Source organism: Chrysemys picta, chromosome 11 (genome assembly GCF_011386835.1).
Source record: "Chrysemys picta bellii isolate R12L10 chromosome 11, ASM1138683v2, whole genome shotgun sequence".
In the NCBI taxonomy this organism is placed as follows: Eukaryota; Metazoa; Chordata; order Testudines; family Emydidae; genus Chrysemys; species Chrysemys picta.
The window spans coordinates 31,993,029-32,018,262 of record NC_088801.1 but is presented as its reverse complement, the minus strand read 5'-3'; the positions used below and the strand labels follow the sequence as shown (position 1 = coordinate 32,018,262).

General features: G+C 42.3%; 1 protein-coding gene across 41 annotated transcripts in view; it reads left to right on the top strand.

Moving 5' to 3' along the window:
* Positions 1–25,234, top strand: part of BAZ2B (bromodomain adjacent to zinc finger domain 2B) — a 331,037-nt gene that overhangs the window by 116,891 nt on the left and 188,912 nt on the right. For all 41 annotated transcript variants that reach the window (XR_010591282.1, XR_010591281.1, XM_065560644.1 and 38 more), the window contains one exon: positions 3,651–3,693. The gene's annotated coding sequence lies outside the window, so the exon portion shown is untranslated. The remainder of the gene's footprint in view (positions 1–3,650; positions 3,694–25,234) is intronic.

Genomic DNA, 25,234 nt, shown 5'->3' with positions numbered 1-25,234 from the left:
GTGTTTTTTTTTGTTTTTGTTTAAATTAATCCATAGTAACCTAGCAATATATATACCATCACAATTTTCTTGTTCAATAAAGACTCAGGATTTGGCTGGCTTAGATCACCTGCAATTCACAAATGAACTTCTACTCCAAAGTTCTTTGCTGGAATGTTAGCAGTATCTCTAGTCTTCAGCAAAATGTGTACTCAGTTGTGTGTGCGTGGCTTCAATTGAAGAATTTGGCTCTGAGAATAAGGTTCAGTTATGGAAACCAGTATGTTATAAGCAGGCTGTAGAGCCGGGTGATCTGGGTGGGGCATGAAACTATTGTCTGCCTTTATTTGCAATCTTGAAAAGAAGAAAGTATTAATCTCTGTGTGGGATTTTCTGCTCCATCTCACTTTGTCCTATGCATCCAGCAGGGCAGTCTGGGCTTAACAGGGCCAGGGCCAACCCTACAGCTACTCCTCCCAACCACCAGGGGCTGTTGTGGTCTTGGTACTGATAGCAGGGAGTCTCTCTTCTCCTTTACATTTCTGCTCCCCATCCCAGTGCCCAGCCAGGGCAGGAGAAAGCATGCAGGAGGAAGCTGTAGCTGGCTGAGTTGGCATGGAGGTGAGGGGGGCAGGGACTCCAGCGAGATCAGACTGAGGCTGCCATTTTGTCCTCCCACCAGCCTGTGTCTCCTTAAGCCGTTGGTTCCCTTTGCAGTCCCTGTTGCCCTGGGGGACTTGTTACTTTACTCCCCAGTTCAGTTTGAGTCTTTCCACCTCTGGATAATCTCTGTGCATGGAAACTGATTCCCCTTCTCTGCAGTGTGTCAGGGTGAGGCTAGTACAATGCAGTGCACTATAGTGCTTTGTTAATAGTTGCACCTTAGAGACTAACAAATTTATTAGAGCATAAGTTAGTCTCTAAGGTGCCACAAGTACTCCTGTTCTTTTTGCGGATACAGACTAACACGGCTGCTACTCTGAAACTTGTTAATAGTTGATATATAGATATATATATATATGGATGTGGTCTCTAGCACATGGCAAGATGGGGCTTGTTCTTGTTTGGTTTAATCCGTGGGGCGGCATGGCTATTCTCATCTTGCCACCCGCTATATCTGTCTAGCCTCAAACGTTTGGCCTGAGATCCAGACTTCTGTGGGATATCTTAGGCCCTCAAGACTGCTACCAACCCCTTATTACAGTCTGCTCCTACCTTATGTTTAGCAATGATATGCCAGTTACCTTTTTCCAGACTTGAAGAAGAGCTCTGTGAAGCTTCCACCAACAGAAGTTAGTCCAGTAAAATATATTACCTCACCCACCTTGTCTCTACCAAATTCAGAAGACGTTTAACGGTGCCACAGGAACAGATACTATGGGCATAAGTGCCAAGAGTGTGAAGATAAAATTGAGTAGACTAGAGAATCAAAGCAGGCTACAAAGAAGAAATTCTGGCCCCACTTAATCACTGGGCCAGGGTTGTATTCTCCAGTCTAGTCCGTTTTTCACTGTACACTGCGTTTCCCCGCATTTCTGTTTTTCTTCCTTGTTCCCAGTTCAGTCTTCTTTCTGTTACTCGTGCTCAAGCAGAATAAGAAGGGGACTTGACCTTCCCTTCCTCAATCTCCTTGGCAGCAGAGTTGGGAATGGGAAGCTTCTGATGGTGCAAATTGTCCTCTGTGGGTAAAAATTTGGTTATTTCCCCTGTGGTGGTTCAGCACAGGTTAGTGATGTTAACTAGGGAATATTGTTTCTAATTGCTCTTATACAAGAAAGCAAAACATCAGTCACTTACGCTGTAGACCCACCAATGTCCTTTGACACAGCTGACTCAGTCATACAAGGCGAGAAAGCAAGGTGGTGTCAGGGTGACCAGATGTCCCGTTTTTAAAGGGTTTTTTGGATTTTTTTCTTATATAGTCGCCTATTAAACCCCCACCCCCTTTCCCATTTTTTTCACAGTTGCTATCTGGTCACCCTCAGGAGCGCCGCCAGCTTTTCTGCCGCCCTAGGTGGCAGAAAGTCCTGCCCCAAAATGCCGCCCCCCCACAGAGGCGGCAGAAGGTCCCACTGCCGAAATACCGCCGTGGTCGCCGCCCCCCAAATTGTAGTGCCCTACGCGACCGCCTAGGTCGCCTAATGGGTTGCGCCGGCCCTGGTCACCCTATGTCAGAATAACTCCAGATTTACCTGTTGCAATTTAAAATAAAATAAAACGAGTGTAGTAAAAATGTTTGGTGTTTCAGAGGAGCAGTCCGAGCTGCTGAAAACCAGGTATTAAAATCAAGAGAATATTTGTAAAACATTTTTTTTCAATCCACAGACTCAGGACATTTAACTTTAAATTGCAAATAATACAGCAACTAGGCTCAAATTGTTGCCCAGATTGGTGACGTTGCTTGGTAAAAGAAAAGCTTACTCATTCTAATGGTTGCACTTTCATATGTGTGATTTTTTTTCTCCTACATTCTTCTGACTTTACACCATTGTGTGTGGGCTAGCTTCACACTGCTGTTGATGTGTTGCAGAAGAACTGCAGAATTCTGCAGGGGAAACTTGGGTCCAATTCTTTGTAATTTCTTTGTAAAAGAACTGTGGTATGACATTTAAATAAAATTATAGGAGTGCCTTTTTAACCAAATTGAACTACATGACACCTATATAATGTAATTATGTACATTTTGTGAATTAAAATTATCCATGGATGTCTTTTGAAAGGCATTCTCTTATCTTTCCGCAGTCAGTATTAAATTTAAAATGTTTTTTGCGGTGTTAAAAGGATGCTGTTAGGTTAAATTTGGCCCCACATTTAGATTTTGTAAATGTAAAAATTAATAAAACCTGAAACCAATAAAATTGTTTCCATTGAATAAAAAGGTAAGTGGAAAGTTGTGCTTCTTTAACAAGTATCTCCCCGTAATGTTTGCAACCCAAATGTTGTATCAGTTGTGCCAGCCCATGAGAATTCGAAAGTGAAATTGACTAGAATTTGAACATTAGCTAAAGAAAACCTGATCTAGTCTATTTTCGTTATCCACATTGTAAAAATGCAGAAAGTAAACCACATGAATAGTGAAAACTCAGTAATGTTTTAATCCCCCCCTCCCAGTTTTATAATTTTAGGTCCTGATCCTGCAATGAGATCCATGTGGATGGACACTTGTGCCCATAGGGAGCTGCACTGACTTCTCATTGTACGAGCAGAACCCTAAGATGTGTGTACCAAAGATAAAGATGTTTTAAAATATGGGGTGAAATCCTGGCCCAGTGACTTAAGTGGGGCAAGAATTTCACCCATGATTTTTAACAGAAGTCTTCCCTTTAATAATGGAGACTACATCAAAAATAAAATTATTGTTCTATATGCTTTATAATTCAGCACAGGTGAACTTTAGGTGTGTTTGTTTATGTAATTGATTAAAAAAAAACAAATTTAAACTGCAGTTGTGTAACATTTTTGTTTAAATGACTGTTGTTGCATATCAGGTTCTTTGAGATATTATCTGTATTTTCAATTCATTGTAAATATTACGTAAGATTGTTTTTGAGAATTTTAAAATATTCCCAAGGACTCCTTGTTGTTTTTGTTCTATTTAAATGTTTCATTTAGGTTTTATAAAAACTATTTGATATGAGAGGGTGATTCATTAACTATATTTTCTGTTGCAGCTTGTTAATCAGTGATGTCCCAGAACTGACCACATTCATCACAGTAAGTGTGCAACAGCAATTATCTTTCTTACAATGTTCTGAGAAGCATGAATCATACAGAGAACTGGGATAATATTGTTTACAGTTTATCTACTTTAGAGCTGATGGTTGTATAATCATCTGAACATAGGGCTAAATTCTGCTCATAGGCCCTGCATCAGCAAGGTACTTAAGCATATCAATAGGGCTAAAAGTCTAAAGGGCTTAAAGGTAGGCATGTGGTACTTTGCTGAACAGAGTCCTAAATGTTGAGTAACTCCATTACACTGAAACTGAAAGAATTTGGCTCAGATAATTTTCCATTATCATTCAAACATATAATAAAATCTGAACTGCACAGTAGAACTCATCGCTACTATTTCTCATGCCTCTTACTTTGCTTACAAAAATTATGCCCTTCTGTGATTTCCCAGCAAAGCTGTACACGGAAAGCTATTTTCAGATTTTGTATTATTATGGTTCACTTGCTGTATTTGCTGTTCACAAAATTCATTAAATGACATTGGGTCTCATAGTCAGTAGTACAAATTAGCAATATAATTTTTTATTATTTAATTCAAATGACTAACTGTATTTGTTTTTGCTAAAGTCTTCTTATTTATTGAGATAGAGGATATGCCTAAAACTCAAGTGTTCAGTCTTGCTAATCATTACTTCTATGATTTAGATCTAGATTTTTAAAGGTACTTAAGCATTACTGTGGTCAGTGTTGCAGTGCCCTAAGCCTTTGATTCCTAATTGCCCAAATCCTTTTTTGAAAATGAGACTTAGGCTCCTAAATCAGTTAGGAGTTGCAGTGTTGAGCACAGCACTGCCTAAATACCTCTAAAAATCTGGGCCTTAATAGGGTGACCATATTTCCCTATGATAAATATGGGACACCTGGTAAAATTACTCGGATTCAAGTGAGTTCAATGGCAATCAATCAGAACTATGCAGTACAAACATTCAAATTAACATGAAGTTGACTGAGCCCCTGGTTAAAAAGAAATACTTCATAGCTGGATTCTTTTTATGTACCTTCTCATCTTTAAGGCTTTAGGGTTCTCTCTCTCTCTCTCTCTCTCTCTCTCACACACACACACACACACACACACACACACACACACACACACCCTTACCCTCCTCCCCACTCATGGGGAGATGTGATACACACATGGTGGGCGGGTGACCGACTGAACCGACCCTCTCCGCCCTTCATACCTGGCCGGGCCCCCGGGACCGACCTACCTCTCCTGGTATCTGGTGCCATGTCTTCCCGAGGCAAAACATGGGTAGGGGTATGCAGGGTCACATGCCCAATTCCTGGATTTCTGCCAGGATTCACACCAGAATATGGCCAGCAGCAGCCTTCGGCACTCTGCGGGAGGGAAGGGACGGGAGCTGCTTCCAGCCACGGGCGGGGGAGGAGAGAAGTAGTGATGACCTGGCCTGAGCTCAAAACACACTCTCTCTCTCTCTCTCTCTCTCTCTCACTGTGGCTGGAAGCAGCTTATCCTTTCCTGCCTGCACAGTGTTGAAAGGCAGCTAACACCTCCAGGCTGCTGCTGGACACCAACATAATCCAGCCACCTCTGGCTACAGCGTGGGCATGAAGGGGTTAAGCACTAAGGATGCATTGTGCACCAGGGAAGCTGACTGCCGGGGCTTCAGTCACCCAGCCAGAGAGGTGGCTCAGCAGGGCAGGGTGCCTAGGGGATGGAACAGCCCTAGGATCCCTGGGGGCAGACCTGGGGGGTGAAGAGGCTGCTGTGGAGCCTGCAGGTTCAGAGTGTGAACAGGTTGGCAATCACTCCCCCCTTCCCCGTCCCCCCGCCCGCCACTCTAGAACTTAGCTGAGGGGCGGAGAGGATTCTCTGTGCCAGGCTTTGGCACATGCAGGGCTCAGCTCCTCCTGGCCACCACCCTGGGCTGGAGGGTCTTGGGCTTTCCCAGGGCGCCAGTCCAGTCAGAGGCAGTGCAGGAAGGAAGGAGCCTGGTGGCCAGGCTGTTGGTGAGCTGAGCACTCCGACGGGGGCTGGTTCTCCCCATAGCGCAGGGAGGGGGATGCACTCCACCCGGGGGAATATGGTGGAGCAGCGGGTTGGGAAGGGGGAGCGGGCAAAGCAAGGAGGGGACAGTGGGAGGGGGAGCACGTAAAGTGCCAGTGGATGGGCAGCAGAGGTGACACGTAACCGGCTGCCGCCTGGCACCTGCCTGCACTCACCAACCACTGCAGCTCGCAGCACACAGCCAGCACTGGGTGGAAATGGGATGGGGGGTGGGGCACTGCTGGCCAAGAGCCGGCACACAAGGGAGGCTGTGCTAACGGACCAGCAGGGGGAACAGCCTGCCCCACAAGCTGTATCATTGCCCCGCCACCAGCCCTGCACACCCACCTCCATCTCGGCCACTGGAACCCCCTCCCCACTTATCCATGGTGGGCGGGCGGCTCATGAGCAGGGATCCAGCCAGCAGCAGGACCTGCCAGTACTGATTTGGGGGGGGGGAGGGGGAGACGGAAAATAGGGGACAATTTGCCTATTTTTAAGAAAAAGTCAGGACACCTGCAGAAGGGCTTAAATACAGGACTATCCCTTTAAAAACGGGACGTCTGGTCACCCTAGGCCTTAGTAGTCCTCACTAATGCAAGTAATTTCATTGACTTCAGTGGGAATACACACCTTAGTAAGAACTAATCATATTGTTAACTTGGAGGACGCGGTTGTAACTTTTTACACATTTAAAAAATATAGAGACTAAAACATTGTTAGCCTGTACTAGCAATGTCTCAGTGAATGGTGGCCTTACCATACATAAATCTGAATTATAATGTACATTTATATTGTATTACGGTATTTGATGATTTTTCAATTGTCTTACAGTGTTTTTGATGTGTTATTCAGTACAGACAGGCTATTTTCAAATATAGTAAGACATCCAAGTAATATTTTAATTGCTAAATCAATTTTAATAACTTTGAAATTTATATTTGAATAATGAATACCGATAGAACAATGGTGTGATTACACAGGTTGTGATATTTTGTAGCTTACTGGTCATATGTTTTCCTGTATTAATATAGGCAGTTTATTGGAATATTCCTAATAGGAAGTCAAGTATTTTTCACTCAGTTGAGCTCTATCTATTTTAAGGATACCCTGAGCATACTTTTAAAAACTGCTTACATCTTACTTTAATAGTTTACTACTAGACTAAATAATTATTGTGCATTGAAATAGAATGGGAGAATAAGCAAAGTCAGTTTGTCTATAGATAGTTTCAAACAGTTTTTTATCTTCACTTCCTACCTGTCAGGAGCAGAGAATTACTTTCAGACAGAGATTTGAAATGACTTTATAATTTAATTTTAGTACCCTTCAGATTAGCCATCAGTTCATTTTCTGTCTCCAGTATGTGAAGATAAAGACAGACATTTATTCTGTACAGAAATATTTTAACTCTGTGTATGTCAGACGATATTATGTTGACTAACAAGAGCCTCTCTTAGTGTCCAGACTGAATATTTTACAATACTGAGCAATCTTGTATTTCGCTGGTGACCTTCATGCCTATGTCCCAGAGGTGCTCTACAATCAGTAATGTTAAATTTAGCTTTGGTAGGAAAAAAAATTGCTAAAACAATCATTTTAAGAATGCTGACTAATAGAAATATTTTTAGTGTTAGAATTTAAAGTCCCTGTAGTTGAAAGCATTTTCTTTATTAAAGTGGCAATGTGTTCCAAAGCAGAAAATGAAGCTATGAAAGGCTATCCATGTGACTTCAAACCATATTTAGGAATGGTAACACCACCAGTAGGGAGGGAACTAAGGTAAACTACTATATGTAAGTAAGTGGGAAGCAGGGATCTAAAACAATTGCAAAACATATAAAACTGGGCAAGTCAGCTAGGTTGCAATAATAAATTCAGACATAAGAAAGGAGGAAGATTGCGTCTAGTTTCCAGTAAGAAAATATGCCGGTAGTTTTACAGCAGGCAGCAGACATTACGAAACTTACTAGAATATAGGCGGGTAATGCCCCTGCTACTTAGAGGTTTAATGGTTTTGACAAATGAACTCCTTTCTTGAACAGGCTTTCAATTAAAGCTTACAACTTTTTCCCTAGGAAATGTTTGGAACTGCTAGTAACTCAAGATGAAGACTCTCAAGTGAAAGAATCTCTTTTCCTATGCTCTCTTTCTTCAAGTAGAGGGAACTTCAGTTATGGACCCTCACAAAATTGCTTGTGTCTTTCAGCTGCTCAAAGCTGGCCTGCTCAAAGCCCACAGCTGCTGGGCCTGATGATATGTGGGGCCTATAAATGCCAGAGCTAAGCTCAGCTTTCATTTGAAGCAAAAAGTTTTCTAGACTTTTTCCTTGCAAAGATAGCTTTGAAAATAAAAACAATTACTAGGGTTAAAAATTTGTCTCTGACTTTTACAACTCAAGAGTTATTTGTGATCCTGTGCCTCTCCAGCTTGGGGGTCACTTACCCCTAGACCAGTTTGTGGCTATGAGGAACAGTGTCACCCAAGCTTTCTGCTCATGGTATTTGAGCTACTGCTAACTCCTTTGCAGCAGACTGTCAGCTGCTGAGCTGTTGCTCTGTTGAGCAGCCAGTTTGACCTCTGGCCACAAGAAGATGCTACTCAGTAGGATGAGACTCATATATAAATAAATGGTTAAGATGACAGACATAAATCTCTCTTCTTTTAAGCTTACACTTGGATGAGAACGGAAAAGTGTTCTTTAATTGTAGGTGTGCATGCTCGCTATGAGCACAGCCACCAGAAAATTTTCTCTCGGTGGTATCCATTGGGTCGGCTCTGGAGTCGTGTGCTCATAATGCCGGTATAAAGGGTCCTGCTGACCCGCAGCCCTCTCAGTTCCTTCTTACTGCCCATGACGGTTGCTGGAACTACTTTGTCCTTACAATCTGGAAGTACATTCTCAGTGAACTTTTTATTATATATAGTTATATCTTGTTCATAGTAGTTAAGTTTTTGTTGATAGATAGGTTAGCGGAACTCCGTTTAGCGGAGTTAGGGTCTGTCTGGTTCTGGGTTATGCCTTGGTCTCCAGGCTTTAAGCCAGTGCCTTGTGCCACAAGCCTATGGTTGTGAGCAATCCCCATTCCAGCTGCCTTAAGTGCTTAGGGGGAAACTCACGTGTGGGAGCACTGTAAGGACACCAGAGTGAAATCTATCCTCATGGAGGCAGCACTAAGATTTCCCTTGGAAGCAGGTCACTCAGACTTGACACAGAGCACTTCAGCCTCAGTAAGGACTGCTTTGGCTGCTGTTTCAGACCTTTGATGCCATTCCTCAGTACTGGCGATGAGGAGAGATGCTCGTTCCACCTCTCAAGAGCCTTGGCACTGGAGAGGGTGGATGGTGCCGAAGAAAAATCTCCAGTGAGAGAACCTCGGCATTGTTCACTGTCCCTGGTGCCGAGGAAGAAACAGAAGAAGACTGATAGAGGACGATCCCCAACCCTGAGGTTGATTGGGCATGGAGAGACTAGTAGAGTGCAACCAGTGTTGGGCCACTCCGCAGCTCCAACAACCCATGCGACATTGCTGACTCCGGCCCCCAAGCGGGTACCATTGAGTCCGGCACTGATGGACTCGCCAACACAGGAGAACCACCAGTGTTCCAGTGTCTTGGTGGTACCATCTATGCCAGAGGCATTTGCTGCAGTGACTTACTTTCACTGCTGATACTGGCATCTCCGGCTATGCAGGAGCAGACGTAGTGGCACTGACAGGAAGGACCTCTGTGGCACAGAGGCCCCAGGTGCCTTCCAAAGGGAAACCAGCCATGATGGCTGAACCCTGATTTCCTTCCTCTCTGCACTGATCACCAGCACTGGTCAGCACTGCTCCTCTCAGGTCTCCAGGAATGGAGTCTTTGGAGTCGGACTCGGAGTCAGAGTCATATGCCCCTTGCAGGAACCAGCACAGTCAACGCATCCCACCCATGATGTGGCCCCGGGGGCAGTGGCAGATCCCAGAACAATGGCCCTTCTGGAATCCCTGGGCTTTCCCATCAATGCAGGGTCTCCAATCCAGAAGGTCATACTCAGTGGCATCTGAGTCCAGAGCTGTATCACTGCTTCACTCCGAGCCGGATCCAAGCTCTGATACCGAGGCCAGCACTGAATACCAAGAACCAACACCTATCCGGTGCTGAGGGTGAAGAACAGTGCTCCCTACCGGTGCAGGCTTTCTTCTCCTGATGAGGCGTGACAGGAACAGATATAGTGCCCTCTCAGGATGATTATAGGACTCATCATCAGCTCCTTAAGAGAGTGGCCCAAAACCTGGGTAGTCAGGGAGTCCTCCCAAGCCTTGGTGGACATTGTAACATCACCGGCGCCATCAAGAGTGGTATTGCCCCTTAAGGAGGCCATTATGGACCCCATTAAGGCATTATGGCAGACTGCAGTGTACCTTCATCTGATGGCAAAGAAGACTGAAAAGAAATATGTTGGCAATGTGCTCTCTGCTCTACCTGTCCTGGAAGTGACCATTACTTCTGCCAGAAGGATTTCCGAGATCTGGGCCCTCACTTCAGAACCACCATACACAGTATTCTTCAAGGACGAGGTCCAATTGCATCCTCATCCAGCTTTTCTTCCAAAGATGGTTTCACAGTTCCATAGTAACCAGGATATCTTCCGGACGGTTTTCTGTCCGAAACCACATGCCAACAGGGAAGAGTAGAGGTTCTGTTCACTAGACATCAGACGTGCACTGTCCTTCTACATAGAAAGGACTAAGCCATTTTGGAAAATTGCTCAACTATTCATAGCTGTTGCAGACAGGATAAAAGGTCTTCTTGTCTCAGCCCAGAGAATTTCATCATGGATCATATCCTGCATCCGCACATGCTGTGACCTGGCAACGGTTCCTGCCCCACCTGCCCTGACAGCACATTCCACGAGGGCCCAAGCATTCTTCGACAGCATTCGTAGCACAAGTCCCTGTCCAGAACATTTTGTAGAGCAGCAGTGTAGTCCTTAGTTCACACTTTCGCGTCAACAAGCTACAGTTGATGCTGGATTTGGCAGAGTGGTGTTGCAATCAGCGTATTGATAAACTTCGAACCCTCCGCCTGCACAACTGCTTGGGAGTCACCTACATTGGAAGAGATGTGTGCAAGCACTCAAAGAAGAAAAAACAGTTACTGACCTTTCCATTACTATTGTTTGAGATGTGTTGCACATGACCATTCCAAGACCCTCCCTCCTACCTATCTGTCTGAATTAGCTGGCAAAAAGGAACTGAGGGGACTAGGGGTCAGCAGGACCCTTTATACTGGAACTGTGAGTGTGCGACTCCAGGGGGCACCAGAGTCAACCTGATGGATACCACTGAGGGAAAATTTTCCAGTGGCTGTGCTCAGGGTGAGCGCACACACCTACATTGGAATTGATATGTGCAACATATCTCAAATAAGAGTTATGGAAAGGTAGTAACCATTTTTTATAGGTTTCTGGCTTTGAGTAATTTTTTCTTAAGCATTTAAAAGAAATCCATGAGAAAATAGCCAGACGAGGCTTGCTTGTGCTCAGTGTGGGTCTCTAGCTACAAGGTTATCTTGCATGCTGGTCATGTGCTAACTCAGTGTACCTGTTTATTCTGCATATATAGTTATGGATACCTTCGTAAAGAAAGAGAAGAATTAAATCTAGGGAAAACCATACTCTAAGTCAGGAGTTGCATTCTTGTAGGCACAACCTATGCTTATGAAACTCACATTTGCTCTGCTAGAAAGCAGTGTAGTAAGAAGAACACCATGCAAGAAAAATGGCAGACAATAAAATCTTACTCCCATCTTAGTCCTGCCAAATCAGGACACTTTTGGAGTAAAAGGGAATTTAGGTTCATGTAAGAGATCATCCCAACCTGACCTGGTGAAAGCAGGTACTCCTTGCCTCTCTTACCATCTTCACCCAGGACTCATTCTCGTGTACTCAAACTGCAGAGGAAAGGCCACTTGAGAGCTTCTAACTATGCGTACTAGTCCCAGATCAGAAATAATAAGGATTGACACGGTTCCTGAATGCCTGTACAGGTCTGTCTTTTGACAAATAACTACTTTCTGTAATATTCTCAAGATGATATACTGAGAACCATACAACCCCCAAATCTACTTAAAGAGCCATCAGAAAAGCAGTGTAAACTGTTGCCCACTTCCAAAATGCAGATCCAATTAGTCCAATGCCTGAAAAATGGGTAACCTACTCAGGATATTTTGTAGCACCCAAATGCAAAAGAAGAAATTTCCTTAATTCTGTCTTCAGGCACCACCATGTACAAGTTCTTTGAAAAGAAGGAACCCTTTGTGATTGCCTTGCCAGAATCCTTAGCAGAGTTCAGCTAGATCAGCGGTGGGCAAACTACGTGGCCTGTGGGACCCTCCTGCCAAGCCCCTGAGCTCCTGGCCTGGGAGGCTAGGCCCCAGCCCCTAGCCCCTCCCCTGCTGTTCTCCCTCCCCCACAGCCTCAGCTCACTGCACCGCCGGCGCAATGCTCTGGGCGGCGGGGCTGTGAGCTCCTGAGATAGTGGCTAATTGGGGTGAGTGAGAAGAGGCTTTAACTTTAAAATTTGACCCCAAATTGGAGTCCCATTTATAACTTTTCCCAGACCTTAATATACAGACTTCCTAGAATTGGTGGGTATTGCATTCAGCTGCAGACTTCTTAGAGTAATTAGAGGTGAAAGTTGCATAGTTTTTTTTTCTAGTTTTCAGAGCCACCATTAAAGAACTTTTCTTGCAAATCAGAGAAAAAATCAAAAAAGAAGTTAAGGGAGAGTTGGGCATATGTATTAATGCCTAGAAATATGAAAGACTTTTCTCTGTAGAGAGAAGAGACTGGGACTCCTTTTTAAAAATAAAGCTCTGTAGCCATTGGTAGCTCTGAATGTCACGTTCGGAGAGGTCCCCAATGTTTGGATTGATGGCTCTGAAAGCCAGAAGTGAATTATCAAAGAAACTACTTTTTTGCAGGGAAGCTATTGCTTTGTGTGAATTTGTAAGCTAGTAAATTAGTGAGCTGAAGAGCATCAGGTTTACATTTAAGGGAGTTACGTGACCATCTCAGTATTATTCTACAACCAGTTAATATGGTTTGTCAGCATTCCATCCGCTAATCTGAACAAAATAAATATGGTGGTCTAAGTACAGATTAAATCTGAATTTAACATAGCAGTTGGATTAGAATACAGACTGAAAACCAGAAACTTTTAAGAAGAAATTATTGATAAAGGGAGGAGTAAATGAACTGTATGTTGCCACTCTCAGGTTGCCAGGATGCCCGGTTGCTGCTTCTGCAGCTTCAGTGTAACGTCGGGCTTCCTGCCTACTGCACTCTCTTCCTTCTTGGAGAATAGCCAATATATCTGCAAATACGCTGCTTCACTGGCCCTGTTTCATCCTCTAAACCAGAGATTCTCCATGAGGGGTACGCAGAGGTCTTCCAGGACGTACATCAACTCATCTTGATATTTGCCTAGTTTTACAACAGGTGACATAAAAAGCACTAGTGAAGTCAGTACAAACTAAAATTTCATACAGACAATGATTTGTTTGTAGATGTTCAGGCTGTAGCCTGGGCTCTGGGAGAGGAGAGTGGGGAGGGCAGGCTCCTGCTAGAGCGTGAGTGTCTACACCACAATGAAACAGCCCCGTGAGCCTGAGTTAGCTGACACGGGCCAGCTGCAGGTGTTTAATTGCAATGTAGACATATCCTTAGTGATCTTTGTAAGCTTCTCAAATCATGCCCTTTCCCTCCCACTGCTGAAAGGAGTGGCATTGATTCTTTGATAAAGTTATATCAAGCTGGTTTTTTGCAGTAAGAAAACATGCATTTTGGTTTAAAAACAAGAAACACTGGAGACAAAAAATTAGATGTTCCAAAGTAACACATCCCAAAAGGTGCATAAGAATTCACTGCTTCGTACATGGTGCAGCACCTGCAGATTTAATTACATCTTTACTTAAGCATAATAACAATGATTATAATTTACTGAGAAACTAAGAATAATAAGCTCTTTTAACACAGTTTTAAGTGTTTGTAATAAGCATACCTGTTTTAAATAGAAGGCAGAGGAAATTACACCTTTTAAAAATTAAGATTTCTCCCCCTTATTTACACAATTGTGTGTAGTAAAACTGCTTTACTTTAAAATAAAAGTAGTTTATTGCCAGTGAATAAGATGTTTCTTTGTGTTGATTTGTCAGCAAATGTTTTTGAATTACAGCAATAAAAATAAATAAAATATATATTTTGTTACTGATGAATGCAAATTTGCTTGATAGGGAAAATAGCAGTGTGGAAAGAAACTGCAAAAATATTTTCATGTTTCTTATGGTTTCTTTCAAGAAAATATAAAGTCTAAATGGCTTTTAGAAGCTAGTTGCTTAGCTCTGCTCTGATCTACTTTTACAGTTAGACACATCATTTTTGTCTTGTGTTCAAGATGGGTGGGCAAAGTATTTTAAAGCAATAGTAACATAAATATTGCTTTAGATGAACAAGAATAATTATTCCCAACTATGTTGATATTGCTGTTGATAACCAGACTTAATAATGGCCATTTGCCTAAAAGAGTTAAAGAACAGATTTTGATTGTGTATTGTCAGTCCATGATTAGCATCTGTTAGGAGGAATAAGTGGTTTATTAAGCTTTACTGTACAGATGGCAACTGGAAGGGTTCAGATGTAAATTGAATTTTCTGTAATATCACTTTATTGTTAAGACCAGCTGGTTTTATCTGTTTAATAGCAGTAATAGGTTTGCAAAAAAAGAAGAAAAAAAAAAAGGAGAATTCATATTAGTTATGTTTACTTGCAAAGTCTAAAGTTCAAAGATCTTTCAAAACAAAAACACAACTGTGTCTGTAATCAGTGCTATTTTTTTTTAAGGAAATGTGTGTAACTATATTTATAGATATATTATAACTGATCTTTAAAATTATTTTTCCCAATTAGTAGAGTGAGAAGCTTTTTGGTTACGTTTTGGTAAATAAGTACCTTTCTCCTCCATAATTTAATATTTGAGATTAAAAATATAATTCTAGTCCTTTGGTTGTGAAGGTAAATTTCCAAATTTAAACTAATGCAATGATGTCTTCATGAGCCGCCTTAGAAACAGGGCAGAGCATGGAGCCTTCCACCTCAGCATGCACCCTATGGCCCAGCAAGGGGAAGTAAACAACAGAGTGCTGGCTGATAGCTGCTCAACTTACTACCCGCTTGGCATCAGTTTACAAACCACTACCCATACAGGTCAGCCTTCTGATCTTGTGTCGTCTGCATGCCTCTCTTCCCTACCACCAGGACAAGCATATGACTGGACAGCAATAATGATGAAATGGCTTGGGGGGGAGGGGGGATTGGTATTGGGCGTGAAAGAAGAGGGACAAACGGAATGGATATTGGGATTATTTGGGGTTGGAGAAAGGAATGATATTTTTGTAGGATAAGAGATGTGTTGAATATATGACATTCTTCTACACCTGAAAATATACTGTGTTTGGGTGTATCTCTTGCTCAGTGTCATGAAGGCAGTTAGAAAAATATTGAGTGGGATGCTTCAGCCTGCCAGTTTAGTTTAGACATGTTTCAGGGAAAACTCTACATTTGAGTGGGGAAGAAGGAAACATCTTCAAACAGCTGTTTGAAATCACACACAGGTTTGGAATATTAATTGTAGTCCAGGTGAGAGGTAAGTGGTAAGGTGAGATTAAAGGGTTAGGATTAGGGTTGGCAATTACTGATTGCAGAAAACTGAACACCCTTCCCCGCCCCTGCCCTGAGGCCCCGCCCCTGCCCTACCCCTTCTCCGAGGCTCCACTCCCCGGTCGCTCCATCCCCTCTCCTTTTGTTGCTCACTCGTTCATTTTCACTGGGCTGGGACAGGGGTTGGGCTGCGGGAGGGGGAGAGGGCTCTGGGGTGAGGGCTCCAGCTAGGGGTGCGGGCTCCAGTATGGGACTGGGGATGAGGGGTTTGGGAGTGCAGGAGGGGGCTCCGGGCTTCAGCCAAAGCATTCAGAGTGTAGGAGGGGATGTGTGGTGTGGGCTTTAGGAGGAAGTTTGGGTGCGGGAGGGGGCTCAGGGCTGGGGCAAGGGGTTGGGGTACTAGAGGGGGTTCAGGGTGTGGGCTCCGGGCGGCACTTACCTCAGGCGGCTCCTGGAAGTGGCTGGTATGTCCCTCGGCACGCTGCCCTCACCCGCAGGCGCCACCCCCGCAGCTCCCATTGGCCGCAGTTCCTGGTTAATGGAAGCTGCGGAGCCAGCACTCAGGGCGGGGACAGCACGTGGAGCCTCCCTGGCCATCCCTGCACCTAGGGGCTGCAGGGACATGTCGGCTGCTTCCAGGAGCTGTGTGGAGCCAGGGCATGCAGGGACCCTGTCTTAGCCCCGCTGTGCCGCTGACCGGACTTAACCGCCCAATCAGTGGTGCTGACCAGAGCCATCAAGGTCCCTTTTTGACCAGGTGTTCCAGTCGAAAACTGGATGCCTGGCAACGCTAGTTAGGATGGTTGCTGTTTGTCAAATGGCTGTCATCACATCTCATTTGCCTTTTGGATGGGAGTGTATTAGTACACACAGAATTGTGCCTGTAAAATGAGGTATGCGTATTTTGTAGATATAAAGACCTGAATTGTCAGAAGTTGTGTGTCATTCTGTAGCTGCCCTCAAATACTTGCACCAGCCTGAGTAACAAACTGAGGGTTCAAATGGCAACAGCTGGACATCTAACTACTAGATTCATGCACTCAGACATATAATTGCTGCTCTTGCACCTATAAGTCATTGGGAGTCCAAAATTGTGAGTATTTACAGGATAAAAAAATTGCACCTGCAAAACTAGAGGCAAGGTTGACACCTGGCTGAATATTGGGTTTCATAATGTAATGCTTGCAAGAAATATGTTCACTCAGGCCTTTGCCAGAAGGGTATGGTAGGGGTATGTTTATTCTTATGTCTAAAGAGATGAAGTCTATTTCTATTTAGTTTTTTATTATATTGCTGTCTATCTGTGGACACAATTCTTGGAAGCCTTACTTCAGCAAGGCAGAACTCCCTTTCAGGTGAGTGAGCGTTTTTAGTCTAAATAAGAATTTGAGGATAAGCTTGTGAATTTGTATGTGGGTCCAGAGATGTAGAGCTGATCCTCAGCTGGTGTAGACAGATGTAGCTCTGTTGGTTTCAGTGAAGTTATACCAGTTTATTCAGTCTGAAGATCTGGCCCATAGTGAGGAACTTTTTAAAAAAAATTGAAAAATAAAAACAGTATTTATTTCAAGTTTGTGTCCATGTGTGTAGTTAACCGTTTTCATATAACACACTTTAAAATGTATATGTATAATTTTGTAATTTTTTTCCCCTTTAGTCAGTATTTGAAAGTACATAATATATTTTCCCCTTATTTTTAAGTTGTACAAATGGACCTTATTTTAAGATAGGCAAAACAGCAGAAATTACAGGGAATTTGCAGTTTTAAAATTCTTCTTACACAATCCAGTGAGAATAAAAAATGATACATTAGAGGACAACTTAAATGCCTATCAGCTGAATAAAGCATGGTCTCAGAGCTTGTAGAGGGAATATATGTTTCATCTGTTTTAGATGTATTACAGAGGTGATGTCAAGGTGAAAGCAGACTTGCAAAATGGTTGGAAATCATTGATATTCTGACTCTGAGGCTGTAAATGGCTCTGTGGCAGATGGAGTCTTTGTCAAGGAAGAAAAATGGCAGCTTTGGAGCATCATAGATGTTTTTGCTAGCAGCTCAGCTCACAGGCTGTGACCTTGTAGTGTTCAGGAGTTTCTCTGGTGCTTTAATAAATTGTCCTCTGCTTTTATTCCCTAAAGTAGATAAATAGTAGTCATCATAATTCAGTACAAATTGAGGTGTTTCATTATAAAGAAACATAAAGACGTTTTATTATCCAGATTTGTAAGAAGTAAGCTTTTAAGTAAGCTTGGATTTCTGAACGAGGTAAGTACCAGAAGTATTTTTAACTTGATATGCTTGTTACTAAAATTAAAAGGCAACCCCCGCCCCAACCCTGAACTTTTTATATTCTTTTCTAGTTCCCTAGAACTAGCATCACCTCTAAACTACATGTGAGATGAGAAATAAAAGGATACAGTATATTTTTGGACAGTGTGTTAATTTTTAAATTGTTTGTACTGTAGCTGGCTAATTAATCCAAGTAAAAGGGTAGAATGTCAAGATATATTGTATATTTCTGAAATTTTTTCTCACTAATCTGGAAAACAAGAATACATAATATAAATTCAGTCATTTGTATTTTTGCATTTTTTTTCTTACTGGCGGTGGTTTGTGACCCAAAAATACTGTAACATGCTCTGTTGTGTTGATAAAATTGTACAGAACAGTTAGCACCTGGTGGCATCCGGTCCTAAGCACCTGCTGTGGGAGCACTAAGCACCTTTCAACTCCTATTAAGTTCAGTTTGTAGGACTGAGTCCTTATTCATAAAATTAGGGTTCACATTTATTGTAGCTGGAAAGAAATTGTTTTATATTCTCACCCCATTGAATATTTTTTCACATCACCATAATACTATCTCATGGATTTGTTAAAGGTCGGTATAGTATATTTAAGGTATGTCCATGGCTGCTTAATCCTTCGGATATTTGTATGAACCAGAGTTGGAGAAGTGATATGTACTGTATAACTGGACAATACAGAAACATCCTTTCTTCAGTTAATCTTCTGAATTAGTATTATATATTTTAAGGGCCATACTTTGCTCCCTGGTGGAACTGTTGATGTCAGTGAGAGCAGTATATGGCTCCAAGAGTATATAACCTCATGTACAGGATGTTGAATTGGACAGTTGACCTAAATTGCAGAGCAATAAGTCACTGTTAAAATTAAAAGTATAAGCATTTCACAACTATAACCTGCCAGTGCTACTCTTTAAACCACTTGACAATTGTTAAAATTACAGAAAGCAATCACTGTTCAGCACTGAAGAAAATGACCCTATGCTTTTCAGGGTCAAGGTTGTTGTAGTCTTTGCTCCAGAAGGTGAGCCCAATGGAATTAACTGTGCCTGTACCAGTTCAATTGCATTCATCTTGAAAATGTAATATATACTGATTTCTGGAGAAAGACAAATACTTAGAAGTGAGTTTTAAAATATTTTTGCGAGATTGTGACTCTGAACAATCTTCTACATCTTTTATATTCAGAATCTCTTGAATTTTAAAATTAACACTAAGCCTTTGAAATAGAGACGCTTGGAAGTTTCTTATAAGTTGTTGCACACTTTGGGTGTGTAAGAGGAAGAGGGGAAAGAATGGGGCCTAAATGATGTATCCTGTGAACACTCAAAACTTCCAGTGACTCCAGTGGAAGCATTGGTTGCATAAAAATGCAGGATTGGCTGTGTCATGTGCTTGTGTATGCTTGAAGAATATTTTTTTTAATTATACTTTATTTCACTGTGGTATCTTGGTCTTTTGTATGATATTTTAATGGGGTTCTTCCTTGGCAACTACAGTAGTGACTTGGTACATTTGATGGCCCTGGTGATGGTGAAGGTATAGAATCATAGAAGATTAGGGTTGGAAGAGACCTCAGGAGGTCATCTAGTCCAATCCCCTGCTCAAAGCAGGACCAACACCAACTAAATCATCCCAGCCAGGGCTTTGTCAAGCCGGGCCTTAAAAACCTCTAAGAATGGAGATTCCACCACTTCCCTAGGTAACCCATTCCTGTCCTTTACCACCCTCCTAGTGAAATAGTGTTTCCTAATACCCAACCTAAACCTCCCCCACTGCAACTTGAGACCATTGCTTCTTGTTCTGTCATCTGCCACCACTGAGAACAGCTTAGCTCCATCCTCTTTGGAAACCCCCCTTCAGGTAATTGAAGGCTGCTATCAAATCCCCCCTCACTCTTCTCTTCTGCAGACTAAATAACCCCAGTTCTATCAGCCTATCCTCGTAAGTCATGTGCCCCAGCCCCTTAATCATTTTCATTGTCCTCCGCTGGACTCTCTCCAATTTGTCCACATCCCTTCTGTAGTGGGGGGACCAAAACTGGACACAATACTCCAGGTGTGGCCTCACCAGTGTTGAATAGAGGGGAATAATCACTTCCTTCGCAATGCTTCTACTAATGCAGCCCAATATGCCGTTGGTCTTCTTGGCAACGAGGGCACACTGCTGACTCATATCCAGGTTCTCATCCACTGTAATCCCCAGGTCCTTTTCTGCAGAACTGCTGCTTAGCCAGTCAGTCCCCAACCTGTAGCGGTGCATGGGATTCTTCCTTCCTAAGTGCAGGACTCTGCACTTGTCCATGTTGAACCTCATCAGATTTCTTTTGGCCCAATCCTCCAATTTGTCTAGGTCACTCTGGACCCTATCCCTCCCCTCCAGCGTATCTACCTCTCCTCCCATCTGCAAACTTGCTGAGGGTGCAATTAATCCCATCATCAAGATCATTAATAAAGCTATTGAACAAAACTGGTCCCAGGATCGACCTCTGGGGCACTCCGCTTGATACTGGCTGCCAACTAATTGATACTGGCTGCCAACTAGACATCGAGCTGTTGATCACTACCCGTTGAGCCCGACAATCTAGCCAGCTTTCTATCCACCTTATAGTCCAGTCATCCAATCCTCCTTTTTTAAGGTAATAAGATTCTGAAATTTTCTTGATATTTTTCCAGACCTTCCCAAACATTCACCTTAATTTATGGTACAATTACCTTCTGATTTTTCTCTTGTCTCTGAAGATCCACTTCTGAGTGGACAGGGAAATGTTGGGTGGCAGGATGAATAGCTTTTTCTTTGAAAACAGAAATTACTTTATGAATTACATAGAATCTTCCTTATGCCCCCAAAACCAATACGATTATATCTATAACTCCACTGTAGTGAAAAGCTGATTTTTATAAGCAAGTGACAGTCTACAAAGATTTCAGGTGTTCCTAGAGAATGTTTGTTTGCTTTTTAAGTGTCTTCTTGATTTCTACTGCTTTTGTTAGTATGCAGTGTGCTACTTGGAGCTAGGCAATAGGGTGCATTGAAAATGAAGCACGCTAACTTGCTACAGATATTACGTTAACAGTGGAGTATTAGCTGAAGTGCTACCAACTATCTTAAAATTATTAGTAGCATAGATTAAGAACAATTACATTCCACAGCAGGTTATGCCATTAATTTTTATAGTTGCTCAAAACCCAGTTTGGGTAATCTGGTCTGGCAGCAAATGGTGTAGGTAGAAAGCTTTTAACATTTTAAATATGGCATCTTCACAAAACAGTATGGAGCCAAATATATCTCAGAAAAGTAAAATATGGATCATTGTGCTCGGTGAGCTGAATAGCATCTTAGACTTTTGTAATTCATTGATCTTGTGTAGTGAACAGCTGCAAAGTGCATCATTCTATGCATAAACAGTAAATAATCTTGAATATTTTTTTTTTAAAAGAATTCTACTTCTCAGGTAAAAGTGTGTGTATTTCAAATCAGTGTGTAGAATATATGTTTCTATGTTATTAAATGTGATGGCTTATTTAAATATATTAAAATTATGGTGATTTTGGGAGTTAGTAAAGCAATTATTTTCATTCATGTCATAGTTTTACACAATGGCCACATTTAACCATTAAATACAAGGGTAATATATATTTTATATATAAAATCTCTGCATTAACAGGTAGGTAAACACTGGTCTAGTTGTAAAAGTTTCTACATGGTTTATGTACCAAGTAATATTCAGTTTTTATTAGATGTTACTTCAATTTTCAATAGAAATAACCTCCTTTGTCTCCTTAGCACCACTGATTTTTTCTTTCAAAGGTACATTAACAATGCTGATGGAACCAGTGCAATTAGCTTCTACATTTAACAAAAATAAATATGATAAAATGAAAAGTGCTGCATCTATAGTGTTAATACAATATTGTACAATATTGCTGTACTTGAAGCAATGAAACCTGAAGGAGGACAAAATATTGAAAGGTCGAGAAAAATGAGAGAGAGAGAACAAATGATGCAAAAAGAAAATGACACTGAGGTCTTGGTTTAATACATATGTATTCCAGGTTGATGGCTGATTTCATTAGCAAATCTCATTGTTATGCAATGTCTGTTCTTCTGCAGCAAAATGAATATTGTATTCTCACAGGCTGTGTGTGTGTGTGTGTGTGTCTATTTTATGTTGATAGATAAATGAAAGGATATACATTTATAGCTTTCTTCAGTCTTTTGTATCTTTTCTAAAAAATATATGCATGGCCTTCAACATTTCTTTTTTGTTCTTAAACCTTTCAAGGTATATCTAGAGTTGTATATTAAAAGTATCTTGTTTATACAAAATATCTATAAAATGTTCCCCTAGTTTTTATAGTGAGAGATCTAATTTATTAAATAAACCCCTTTCCTGTGTGCTGGAAAGAAAATGTAGATTGCAAACCTTCCGAAGGCCATCAGTTTAAGAAAATAAATCATGTTTAATGCTAAACTATATTATAAAAAGCGAATGCTAGGCTGTTGAAGTATTGGAGTTTTTTTTGTAGATACTTTATATATCTGGTTCAGGTGTGTTGTTTCCCACTAGCTAGTAAAAAATCCCAAAATAAGTGTGTACATAGATATGTTTTAATTGTTTTCAAGCTCTAATAAGTGAGAAAATACTGGAAAATGTTTAATTGAAAATCCAGATATTAAATAGTTTATCCTAATGTGACTTGAATTTATTAATAAAATGCTAAATTCAGAAATGTAAGACAGTTGGAGACTCAATGGCTTAAGGGACTGATGTGTATAGTTTCTGTTGTCTCTATATCGCCATTTCAAATCCAGCCCATGTCTGGTAGTGATGGAAAGTTTTGATGGAAAAAGACCCCAAATGAGGAGGTTGCAAAAATTATTCATGTAAGAAAGTTAAAATGCTGTGGGATTTATTCCTTTAATGTAATATTATTTTTTCTTCAAGTAGATGCAGATGTGTATTCCAAGCAGGGGTGTGCATGTTGGTGCCAGAGACTTTTGCCTAGCTGTACCCATAGAGAGGCGGCGCTCGCACCTCATGCCTGTAACTCCTTCCCTGGCTATATGAGGCAACACTGCCCTGACCCCACGTCAGTTCATTCTCACCGCCCATCAGCTGAAGTCGGAACTCTGCATGGTTGTCATTTCACAATCTCTCAATTCATTGTCTTAGCCTATTTTTAATTTGCATAGTTAATAGTTTAGTTAGTATTAGAGTAATAGTATAGTGGAAGTGCTCCCCAGTGATGCCCTCACCAGGATTCAAGCATTGTCCTTTGTGTGGAGTGACAATTCCCAACAGTGACCCCCACATGAGGTTCTTGCTCTGTCTTGGTGAAGCCCACCTTAAAGAGAGCTGTTCTATCTAAAGATTGTTCAAGAAGAGGACTCCGGTGGCATGGGACCTTTGCCTCAAGCAGCACCTGCTTGAACAGGCCATCAGGCCTGACCTGGTATTGAGGCCTTCCTCGGGCCACAGATCCCCCTCCAACTTGGAAATGCTACTGCCTCCCATTCTGGGGCAGGGGCTTCTCCAAAGAGACACCGGAGTAGTTCTCTGTCATTGGCGCCAAAAATGAGGTCTCAGAAGACCAATTGTGAGTGCTCTAGGTCCTGAGGCGACTCTTCTGCCTCCCCTAAGAAAAACGGAGACCAGCACCAGGCTGGCTCTGGCATGCGGGATGGTGCAGGTGCCTCTGACCCTCCCTCAGTACAGGGTAGGTAGGGCAGACACCCATACCATCGACTCCAGGTCTGGCCTCTAGGCATCCATTGAGTCTCTGCATGTTGGTGGCTGTGATAACAGCGCCTGGAGGGGTTTGTTGCTCGTCACTAGCAAAGCATTGTGAGAGATAGTCCAGGCTGGAAAGTTAAGGAGGCACAGCAATCCTACAGTTCCAAGTCATACCCTGGGGCCCCATCACACCCTTCATCTCAGAAGACTGTATTTTTGATAGCCATTATTTCTGCTAGGAGGGTGTGTTGCAGTCCCTGATGGCTGGGCCACCTTACACCAGTTCTCCAGGGACAAGATTATGCTCCGGCCACACCTTGTATCCAAAATGGTCTCTCAGTTTGATTTGAACCAGGCAATGTATGTGCCTATATTTTCCCCTTATCTGCATTTCTTCCCAGAGGAACAATGCCTCCTTACATTAGATACTGTCTAACCTTTTGTCTGAACAGGACTGAACAGTTTTGTGCTTCGCCTTGCCTGTTCATATCATATGCGGACACCATGAAAGGAATAGGTGGTCTCTGTGCAGACCATCTCTAGATGGATAACGTCTTGCATCAAGACTGAGTATGATATACCATTGGCTGTGCCACTTCACCAGATATGGGCACATTCAACGAGAGCGCAGGCAATGTCGGTGGCGTTCCTTAATGACATTTCCATATTGGGCATTTGTAGGGGGGCCATATGTAGGGGGGGGGGGCATATGGTCATCTACACATACATTTACGGACTATTACAGGATCACCGCTTCTTCCAGAGCGGACGCTAATGTCAGAAGAGTATCCTGCAATCCTTACTCAGGTAGACTCTGAGCCCTGTCTGGGGATGTGGCTACTGCTCACTAGTCACATGTTTGGAATACACACATTTGCATATACTCGAAGAAGGAACAGTTACTTACTGTAACTGTGGTTCTTCAAGATGTGATGCAGATGTGTATTCCACGACCCACCTTTAGTAAGTGCAGAATTAATTCAGTTTACAAAGAAAAGACTTTGAGGACAAATTGCAGACATAGTAGGCAATAAGTATATAATTTTTAGTGGCTCTTGCTAATCAGTACTTGCAATATTTCACTTGTATCTTTTGATTCAAGATATTACCTTAAGATCCAATTAATATGTCACATGTTCAAGCATTCAGTTAAAATTGGGGCTGGTGATGGGGGAGCAATCTGTAAACTAAAACCAAAGAAATCACGAGTAATAGCACCAGGCCCTGTGGCCACAATACACTGCTTCAGAGGAGGAAGAGCAGAGGAGGATGCCGTATCTCCTTCCTGCCTCTTGCAGGAACCCCCGCTTCACCCTATGCCCTGGTAGGGCTAGGACTAAGACAGGTAGGGGGAATTCAGCTGCTACACAATTTCTGAGCAGCACTAAGAGGCTCCTTCTGAACTGGCATGAGCTGTTTGAAACACTGTGGAGAAAGGGGATTAGCTTGCTACATGTTTTTAAAGCAATGTCTTTTCCAAATATAGGGCCAGGTTCTGATACTCTTTACTCAAGCTGAATATTAACTTATTCTATGAATGGCCACATGAAATAAAGTAGTACTCAGATGTGTTAAGCATGTTAGAATCTGGCCCAACGAGTAAGACTTCACACTCGTTCCAGATTGCTTGGGAGGTGGGAATTGCACTTCATCGGAAAGGGAATAGCTGAAAGATTTGTCACTTATGAAGAAGTAAGATGCATTTGGGTTTTTTGGAAGAGGTGGTTGAGACTTTTGGTAGAGGAGAAGAATCTGCATCTCCACTTTCCCT